The sequence below is a fragment of the Equus caballus genome, chromosome 1 (assembly GCF_041296265.1).
Source record: "Equus caballus isolate H_3958 breed thoroughbred chromosome 1, TB-T2T, whole genome shotgun sequence".
Taxonomy (NCBI): domain Eukaryota; kingdom Metazoa; phylum Chordata; class Mammalia; order Perissodactyla; family Equidae; genus Equus; species Equus caballus.
The window spans coordinates 30,908,816-30,918,447 of record NC_091684.1 but is presented as its reverse complement, the minus strand read 5'-3'; the positions used below and the strand labels follow the sequence as shown (position 1 = coordinate 30,918,447).

Genomic DNA, 9,632 nt, shown 5'->3' with positions numbered 1-9,632 from the left:
CAAGGAAGTGCTAAAGCCCTCCCCCCTTTCATTATCGTTTTTATTGAGTTATAATTTATATAGTTGTTTACACACCCCTTTTTGTTTTTTATAAATTTTTACCGAGATACAATTTATATGCCATAAAAGTCTCCGTTTCAAAGTGTACGATTCAGTGATTTTTTTATTATATTCAAAGAGTTATGCAACCATTACTACTACTTAATTCCAGAAAATTTTTATCGCCCCAAAAAGAAGCTCCATACCCATTAGCAGGCACTGTCATTCCCTGTGCCCCCAGCCCGCAACCACTAATCTCTTTCCATGGCTATGGATTGGCCTATTGTGGACACTTCATATAAATGGAATCATACTATATGTGGTCTTTTGTGACTGACTTCTTTCACTTCACACAGTGTTTTCAAGGTTCATCCATCTTGTCACGTGTATCAGAATATCTTTCCTTTTTATGACCAAATAATATTCCATTGTATGGATATACCACATTTTGTTTATCCATTCATCAGTTGATGGACGTTTGGGTTGTTTCCGCTTTGGGGCTGTTATGAATAACACTTCCGTGAATATTTGAGAACAAACTTTCATGTAAACATATGTTTTCAATTCTCTTGAGTATATACCTAGGAGTGGGATTGCTGTTGCACAAAAAGTTTACCTGTCGATGCATTTCATGTCAAGCCCTTTTCACACATAGAGCTTCAGCCTGGGCTTGAGCTGTGGGTGAGCAGTCAGGACCCTCTCTTACCAACAACAAGGTGGTGGGATCCAAGTCGCCTGGAAAGCCCAGCCAGAATCCCCCTAGCAATTCTTTTTCCCTCTCTCCCAGGCCCTGAGGGGCACAATGGTTTCTTCAATTCAAAGATTTCATCTATTTGATAACAATTTAGAGGGCCAGGGCAGGGGAAGTGGGGCCAGGCAAGTTTCTTTTGACATTGATTGTAAGATATCTCCTGATTTAAAAAAGTCAAATTATTTGGTGGGGGGCGGTTACTGCATTTTAGACTTGGGGAGATTACAGCCTTAAATTTAAAGCTTACCCTCACAGTCCAACCCAGCATTTTTATAGAGGAGGAAACAGAGGGATTTCTTCATCGCTGAGATAACAGCCATAGGCAAACCTTTACTGCTGAGGCTGGCAGACAGAAGTGTTGTAGACACGGAAGTGGCAGACAGGGCTGGGCTGTGGTCCGTCTGTTAAACCTCTCTGATGTGGCCTCCAGGGACACCCACTGGAGGGAGAAGTTACTCTGTGCTATGTCAGACACTAAAGATGAGGGATCTGCTCCTTAAGTCTTTATACCATGGTGTCATGGGAAAGGCTTAGGAGCTACAGGTGGCAGAGCCCAGAGAACTCAGGCCTCTGAGCCCACCCCTGTTCTTTCCATAACACCACAGGTCATTTCACCTCCCTGGGCCTTGGTCTCCTGATCCGAGCAGTCAGGAGAGTGACCCCTTCCCTGCCTGATTCACTCAGTTGTTGTCAGGACCAAATCAAATGAGATAATAGAGAGGTGAGCACTCTAAATAAAGAATACATGGTGGGTGATGATTTATTACAGGCCTGGATTCATTTAAACTCATTCATCTATTCATGCCACAGATATTGATGAGAACCTGGTTATAGTTTAACCTCAATTACCTCTTAAGGTAACTGCCACTAGATTTTTATTACCCATTGTATACTTTTGTTTGTCCTAAGTCACTCTAACTTCAAAAGATGTTCCTTTAGGGCTCCCTCCTAATACTCACGCCTACTACTTCCTGCCTAATACTCAGGCCTTCCTGAAACTTTGGTCTTTCCAGTAATCTCCTTCTCCGACTGTTTCAGCTCATTTATGTTTTGGTTGAGGTCTCAAGGTCAGAACCACGTGCAATATGTACCATAGTCTGCTACAGATCAACAAAATATTCTGGTTTACTGCTAATACTTTTTCCAACACACACAGCAGGCATCTTCTAAGATAGGGTGAATCCTTTCAGCCTTCAGCAAAGATTTAAGAACTTGATGTGACTTCTTCAAAGCATTCATTTAATGTTGCCTTTCCACCACCATATGCTCGGTTCACAAATCAGGCACATATCACCCCCTAGATGTTCTAAGGGCTTTGTTATTATGCAAGTGGCGAGAAAAGAAACTTGAAAAGTTAAAGGCACAACCCAAATGTCCATCGTGGATGAATGGATATGCAAAATGTGGTATATACATACAATGGAATGTTATTCAGCCTTAAAAAAGAAGGAAATCCTGTCATGTGCTACAATATAGATGAATGTTGAAGAATTATGTTAAGTGAAATAGGCCAGTCACAAAAAGACAAATACTGTATGATCTCACTTTTATGAGGTACCTAGAATAGTCAAATTCACGGAGAAAGAAACAGGAGTTACCAAGGAGGAAGGCAGAATGGGGAGTTATTATTTAATGGGTGCAGAGTTACAGTGTAGGATGATGAAAAAGTGGAGATGGATGGTGGTGATGGTTGCACAACATTGTGAATATGCTCAATACCAATGAATTGTACACTCAAAGTGGTTAAAATGGTAAATTTTATGTTATGTATATTGTATATTGTATATCAGATGGTGTATATATCATATGAGATATATATATATATCTCACATATTTTTTATTCATTCAACTGGTTGATGGCTATTTGGCTTCTTTCCAGTGTTTGGGTGTTATGAATAAAGCCGCTAAAAAAAAAAGTTAAAGGCAGACTTTAAAACATGCTGTAGTAAAAGGAAAAAGTAGGCTATAAAAGACTATGGTGCTCTTTCCACCATCTTTCCATGCCACCATAGTGGTGCACGTGAACGTCCTGGCCAAGGCTCTCAAGAGCATCAACAGTGCCAAGAAGAGAGGCAAACACCAGCTTCTTATTAGGCTGTGCTCCAAAAGCATCGTCCGGTCTCTAACTGATGATGAAGCAAGCTTACATTGGCGAATGTGAAACCGCTAATGATCACAGAGCTGGGGAAATCGTGAGCCTCACAGGCAGGTTAAACAAGCATGGAGTGATCAGCCTCAGATTTGGTGTGCAATTCAATGATCTGGAAAAATGACAGAACAATCTGCTCCCATCTCATCAGTTTGGTTTCATTGTACTGATGACTTCAACTGGCATCACGCACCAAGAGGAAGCAAGACCCAAACACACAGGAGGGAAAATCCTCGAATTTTTTTCTAGAGATGTAATATATACATAAAAATACAATGTCTCAATGAACAACGACAACAAAATACTATTCTTTCTTTCTTAATGGTATATACTGTTATATATATGCATGGTAAAAGTCATGGATAATATTCACCAGTGCAAATAGTGAATACCTCTGTGTGATGGGATTATAAATAATTTTGTTTTCCTTTTTTTTTTTTTTGCCTATTTGTATCTTTTAATTTTTCTACAAATAATTTTATTATTTGTATGGTACAAAAAATACATAAAATTATTTTCCAGTATCTATCCCTGCTTGCTGCTTGCCATGGCAGAAAACTTAAGAAAGAAGTCATGGATTTTCCTTCCAATGGTCTTGCTGTTTCTTTTCCATTATGTTCTCATGTGCTTACGTATTGAGAGGAGCTGTGGTTCAAGAGTGGAGCCCGTGGCCTCAGAAAAGTCAGTGAATCTCTCTGAGCCTCCATTCCTTTACCCATTGCATGAAAATAGTAATAATAATAGCAACAATAATAAAAGCTATCTTTTGGTGTTGTGCAGAGGAGTGTGGTATGATATGGAAGCCCTCAAGAAATGCAACTGATGTCACTCTTCATTCCAGAAAGTACTGCCAGCATCCAGATCACCAGAGGAGCCCTATTTAGAGTTATCAAAATTCTCCCCGTTCCAGCTGACTATGATGAGTTAAGTTAAAGCTGTTACTCACCTCCACCACCAGTTCATTCCTTCGCCTTCGCCAGTGAATCTTTGATGACTTGAATGTCCTAGAGAACAACCACGAGGGGGCACAATTTCATCACCTGAAAGCCTGGGTCCCATTTCTCCAATTTCTTAACCAGTGCATTTTTCCATCCAAAAATTATGTGGGTACAAACCTAAGTATTAAGGAAACTTTCAGGTGGAGGGAAACCCAAGGTCACAGGCTCACGGTTCCACCCTTTTAGGGGTCTCCTCTCCCTTGCCTCCTTTCCTTCTCTCTGTCACAACTGGCATCAGTTCCCCTTGCCTGTGGCAGCAGGGCCTGGCTGTGCTTACTCAGTCAGACATTGCCGTAGAAGGACTTTTTTCCCTTTGTGGACTGTGTGGTTCAATGTTACTGGTTATTTTAAAGCACTGCCCAAGGCTGCCGGGGGGCACTCTGGTTTAAAGGACTTTTTTCCTTGCTTTGACTCAGTTCAGGGTGGTTACCAAGGTCAGAAACAGTCTCCCTATTTCTCTTCAGCCCACCAACTTCTCAGCAGGTGGCTTAAGACCATTCCTTGAAAAAATATTTTCATTTGGGGGGTGGTCAAGCTTTCCCATCAATCTACCATTGATGATGACACTTGAAGTCAAATCCTTGCTTTGCTTCTCGGACTTAGAACGCTCACTGCCCCTTCCCTTCCTGCTGCTAAGATTTCTAAAGACAAACAATTCTCAAACTTTGGTGTGAATGAGAATCATGTGGAGGGTCATGTTGAAAGTGCCGATTCCACCACTTCACACCTATTAGGATGGCTGTTATTAAAAACAAAACCAGATTTTTAAAAACCCAGAAAATAACGTGTTGGAGAGAATGTGGAGAAATTGGAACCTTTGTTCACTGTTGCAGGAAGTGTAAGATTGTGCAGCTCCTGAGGAAAACGGCATGGTGGTTCCTCAAGAAACTACCATTTGATCCAGCAATTTCCCTTCTGGTTATAGACGCAAAAGAACTGGAAGCAGGCACTTCAACAGTTGTTCATACATCGGTGTTCATAGCAGCATTATTCACAAGAGCCAAAAGGTGGAAACAACCCAAAAGTCTATCGGTGGGTGAATGGGTAAACAAAATGTGGTATGTCCATACAATGGAATATTATCCAGCCATAAAGAGGAGTGAAATTCTGATAGATGCTACAACATGGATGAATGTTGAAGACAGTATGCTACGTGAAATAATCTAGACACAAAAGGACAAATATTGTACGCTTCCACTTACGCGAGGTACCTAGAGCAGCCAGCCAGAGAGACAGAAAGTAGAACGGCGATTACTAGGGGCTGGGGGAGGGGCAATGCGAGCTGTCATTGAATGGGTGCAGAGTTTCAGTTTGAAACGATGAAAAAGCTCTGGAGATGGATGGTGGTGACAGTTAAGTACATTCAGGTCCTTGTGAATGTGTTTAATGCCACTGAATTGCACAATTGGAAATGATTAAAATGCTAAATTTTGTGTTATGTATATTTTAGCACAATAAAAAAAGTTAAAAACTTTTTTTGTTAAGTGCAGATTCTAGGGTCTCCCACTGTTGATTCCATAGATGTGGAGCGAACCCAGGAAGCTGCCTTTGTTTAAGTCCCTGGGGCTTTTGCTGCAGGTGGTCTTGGAGGAACATTAGCATTCTGTGATGATGGCTGGGTTCACGCTTTCTAAATCACTGCCTGAGGATCATCCACCGCCGGATTTTAAGCACTGACTGCCGCTTACCAGCGTGTGACAAGTCACTGACCTCTCCGTGCTGTAGCTTCTTCATCTCTAAAATGGGACTAATAAGCCTGCCTACCTAATAAAGTGCTCATAAAACTTGAAGAGGTGGTACATGCAAAGTGCTTTTTAAAATTAGTATTATTATTATTATAACAGGTGACTCAAGATGACTATTTCCCGTAATGAATAGAGTCACCCAGTGGTCTCCCCACTAAGAGCTAATGCCCTGGGGATAAATCCGGTAATCAGTCCACATGTTGTTCTGACACCTAATGGCTGGATCTACTTTTCAAATAACTGCTTGTGAATATTCTCAATGTCCAGGAAGCAGTTGCATTGGGCAATTAATTTAATGAAGCAAGGTTAAGAGTTAGAGCCATCTCTGCTTTTGCAAAGGGTTTAGTGATGAGATCTTATCCCATGAGAAGCAATGACATTCCCTAAAGTTGGGGAGGGGGTTGGCTTGCATCTCATAGAGTTCTAGTGGTTTTATTTTAAATTATTCAGATATATTTTTAAAAACCTCCTGGAAGAATTCATACTATGTTAACAGCGGAGTAGGATTTGTGGCAGAAAGTGAAGGCGAGCTTTCACTTTTCACCCTAATCAGTTCTGGGTTGTTTGTTTATTTTACACTGTGAGGTCCTGTATTACTTTTGTACTTTGAAAAGAGGGTTTCTTTAGTTACTGTCGGAGGTATTAAATGTGGCTGCCCCCTCCCATTCAAAACAACACCGGCAGTAAAAACACAAATACCCACTCAAAATAATACCCTTCCAAAATAATATGGATGATGATACCTTAGTAATTAGCAATTTAAAAAGCATGTTCACATCCATTATCTTGTTTAATCCACGGCACAGTTTTGTGAAGTAGGTAATATTTTACAGCTGAGAAACTAAACACATAATAAATGCATATCACGGTTGTCTAAGCTACATCTTTCTCCCTCCTTATCCTTTGAATGCTATCTTTGGTTCACTTTGCTGTAGTGTTTCTGGCACTTATTCTAGTCCTACAAGAAAATATGTTTATAATCCGCTCACTTGCGGATAATCATCCTTCAATGAAACTGCCCGGATTGAGAAGGTAATTACAGTTGCGATGGGCAGAGCAGTGCACCCCTGGCCAGGTAGGAGCTAATGCTGCTGTGTTTGTTTGCCCCCTGAGGTTATCATAACAAAATTCCTAAACACAACTATCTCATGCATATGTGTTTTAACAGAACCATCATTTTGTTTAGTCTGCTTGGCAGGCAGAAACCACGTGAGATTTTTCGTGTGCAGACCTTCCTTTCACAGAAAGCTGAACTGTCAGGCAGGTTTTGAAGAGCTGTAAATAGCTTTTCCAGTTTGGACAGAGTCAACCTCACCATTTGAGGGTAGGTATTTTTGCTGGGAAATGCGTGGCTTTTAGAGATCAGGCAAATAGTGATGATCTTGGTTGTTTGCTCTGCAATTGGAAAGACTTATTTGGATATTTATTGTTTAATGGTGGTCATTAGTGGCCACAAGAAAATGTAAAGTCTTTGAATTCCACAAGTGTCTCCTTTTAAGTCAGGACTCAGCCTCAGATAGCACTTGTAAATTGAGTCCCTGCAGGACTGGCTGAATAACATACACAGCCCAATCATTAAGAATTTCAAGATGGCAACATCAGCGCATTAAAGCAAAGGCAGGGCCCTTTGCAAGTGTACGGGGTGTACATCCATGAAGCCAGCCCTGGCTCTCCCTTACGTTTATTTTATTTTATTTTATTTTATTTTTAGGAAGATTAGCCCTGAGTTAATTGCTGCCAATCCTCCTCTTTTTTTTTGCTGAGGAAGACTGACCCTCAGCTAACATCCATGCCCACCTTCCTCCACTTTATATGTGGGACGCCTACCACAGCATGGTGTGCCAAGCAGTGCCACGTCTGCACCCGGGATCGGAACTGGCAAACCCCAGGCTGCTGAAGTGGAACGTGCACACTTAACCGTTGTGACACCGGGCCGGCCCTCCCTTACATTTAAAACAGTTTTTTTATCTACTAATTTATTTATTTATTTATTGGTAGGAGATTTACATATTGCAAATTCTAAAAGGTATAAACGTAAGTCTCTGGGGAACAGAGACTTCCTTATTGAGACCCCTGTTATCAGTTTCTTGTGTATCTTTCCAGAGATTTTCATTCATTTAGAAAGGTACATATGCACAATATATTATCTATACCCTCCTTCAGGGCTCACACATACGAATAGTAGCATACTTTACACATTGTCCTGCATTTTGTTTTCTTAACAACCTATCTTAGAGATCATTCCTTATCACTACAGATAGTCTCCTTTTCCATGGCTGCATAATATTCTGCTATGTGGATATAGCACAATTATTTAGCCAGTTCCCTTTGATGGATGTATAGGTTACTTCCAATGACCAAAAATACTGCAACAAAAATCCTTGCAAATCAGTTTCCTACAGATGGGAGTGTTTCTATGGAATTGTCAAGTCAAAGGTTGTGGTTTATCTTAAATTGTGATAGATATTGCCAATTGCCCTCTAAAGAGATTGTGCCAAATTATATTCTCACCAAAGCAGTTAGCAGATTTTTGGATCTTTGCCAGTCCAATGGGTGGGACACAGTGCTTCATTATAGTCTTGATTTTCATTTCTCTTATTATCGGTGAAGCTGAATATCTTTTCAAATGGTTAGGAGTCAGTCTCTTCTGTGAACTGTCCATCTATCCTCATCATTGCTGTATTGCATTGCATTGTGTTATGTGTTGAGTTGTTCATTAATCTTTTTCCTATGGTTTGTACAAATGCTTTATCCATTAAGGAAATTCGTTCTTAGTTTGTGATGCACTGAAAATATTTCCCCTAGTTGGTTTTATCTTTTAACTTTGTTTTGCCATGCAGAGACTTTTTAAAATGTAGTTGAATTTATTGATTTTTTATGGCTTTTGAATTTTCTATCATACTCAAAAATATCTTCTCCGGTCCCATACTTCCTTCTAGTATTTCTAGAATTCATTCCTTCACATAAACCTTAGCTCCATTTGGAATTTATTTTAGATAAAGTGTGAAACAGAGATCCAACTTTATTTTTTTGCAGATGGCTGCCTAGTTGTCCCAGCAACATTTATTGAATAATTCATCTCTTCCCCCACTGATTTGGAGTCCTATCTTTATCAAATAGCAAATTCTAATATGTATCTGTGTCTATTTCTGAACTTTGATTGGATTCTGTTTCACTTACAAGAATGGTTAAACATCATGTGTACAAAAAAAAAAAAAAAGAATTGTCTAAACCTCTCTCCAGTTTGAAGTGTGGTCATAGAGAGATGCGGCTTATCCAGAGCCACCTAATTCAATACAACAATCCCTGAAAGGCTAATCCCAATATATGCTTACTTTCATAAATATTTGAAAGAAAAAACTTATCATGATGGTTAAGAATCATCATGGATTGGATGGATTTGGGAGTCAGACAGACCTGGGTTTCAATCCCAGCTCCACACTTAGCTGTGTGACCTTGGGTGAGTTACTTGCTTTATCTGATCCTCGATTTCCTCATCTGTAAAGCAGAAATGAATACGGGACCTCTCTCATTGAGTTGGTTGCGAAGTAAATGAATGTACAGTGCTTATAACAGTGCCTGGCACATAGTAAATTATTATTATTATTATTATTATTATTTGCCCCTGGGTGACCAACACATCTCTGTTTGCCTGAGATTTTCCTGGTTTTATCACTGAAAGTCTCGAATCTTGAGAAATTCCTTAGTCCTGAGAAAACTGGAACATTTGGTGACCATTGACCCTCTTGTCATGTGCACTGTGTGTTTTTTTCCTTTATCAAAACCATACTACTCAGTACCTACATTGACTAGCTCAACTTTTACAGAAATATCACAAAATGCAGTTTTTTTTGTAAGCATTAAATGCGTGCTCTTATCTTATTCCAGTTGAGCGCCGCTCCCTGGGGCTGGCAGAAATTCTTTGGCCATCAGAGCCTAATCTAGGATTT

The 9,632-nt window shown here is 40.0% G+C and overlaps 1 pseudogene; it reads left to right on the top strand.

The window, feature by feature from the left end:
- Nucleotides 1-490: 490 nt before the first annotated feature.
- LOC138915747 (small ribosomal subunit protein uS8-like) lies at nucleotides 491-8,710 on the top strand (annotated as a pseudogene).
- The last annotated feature ends 922 nt before the right edge of the window (nucleotides 8,711-9,632 follow it).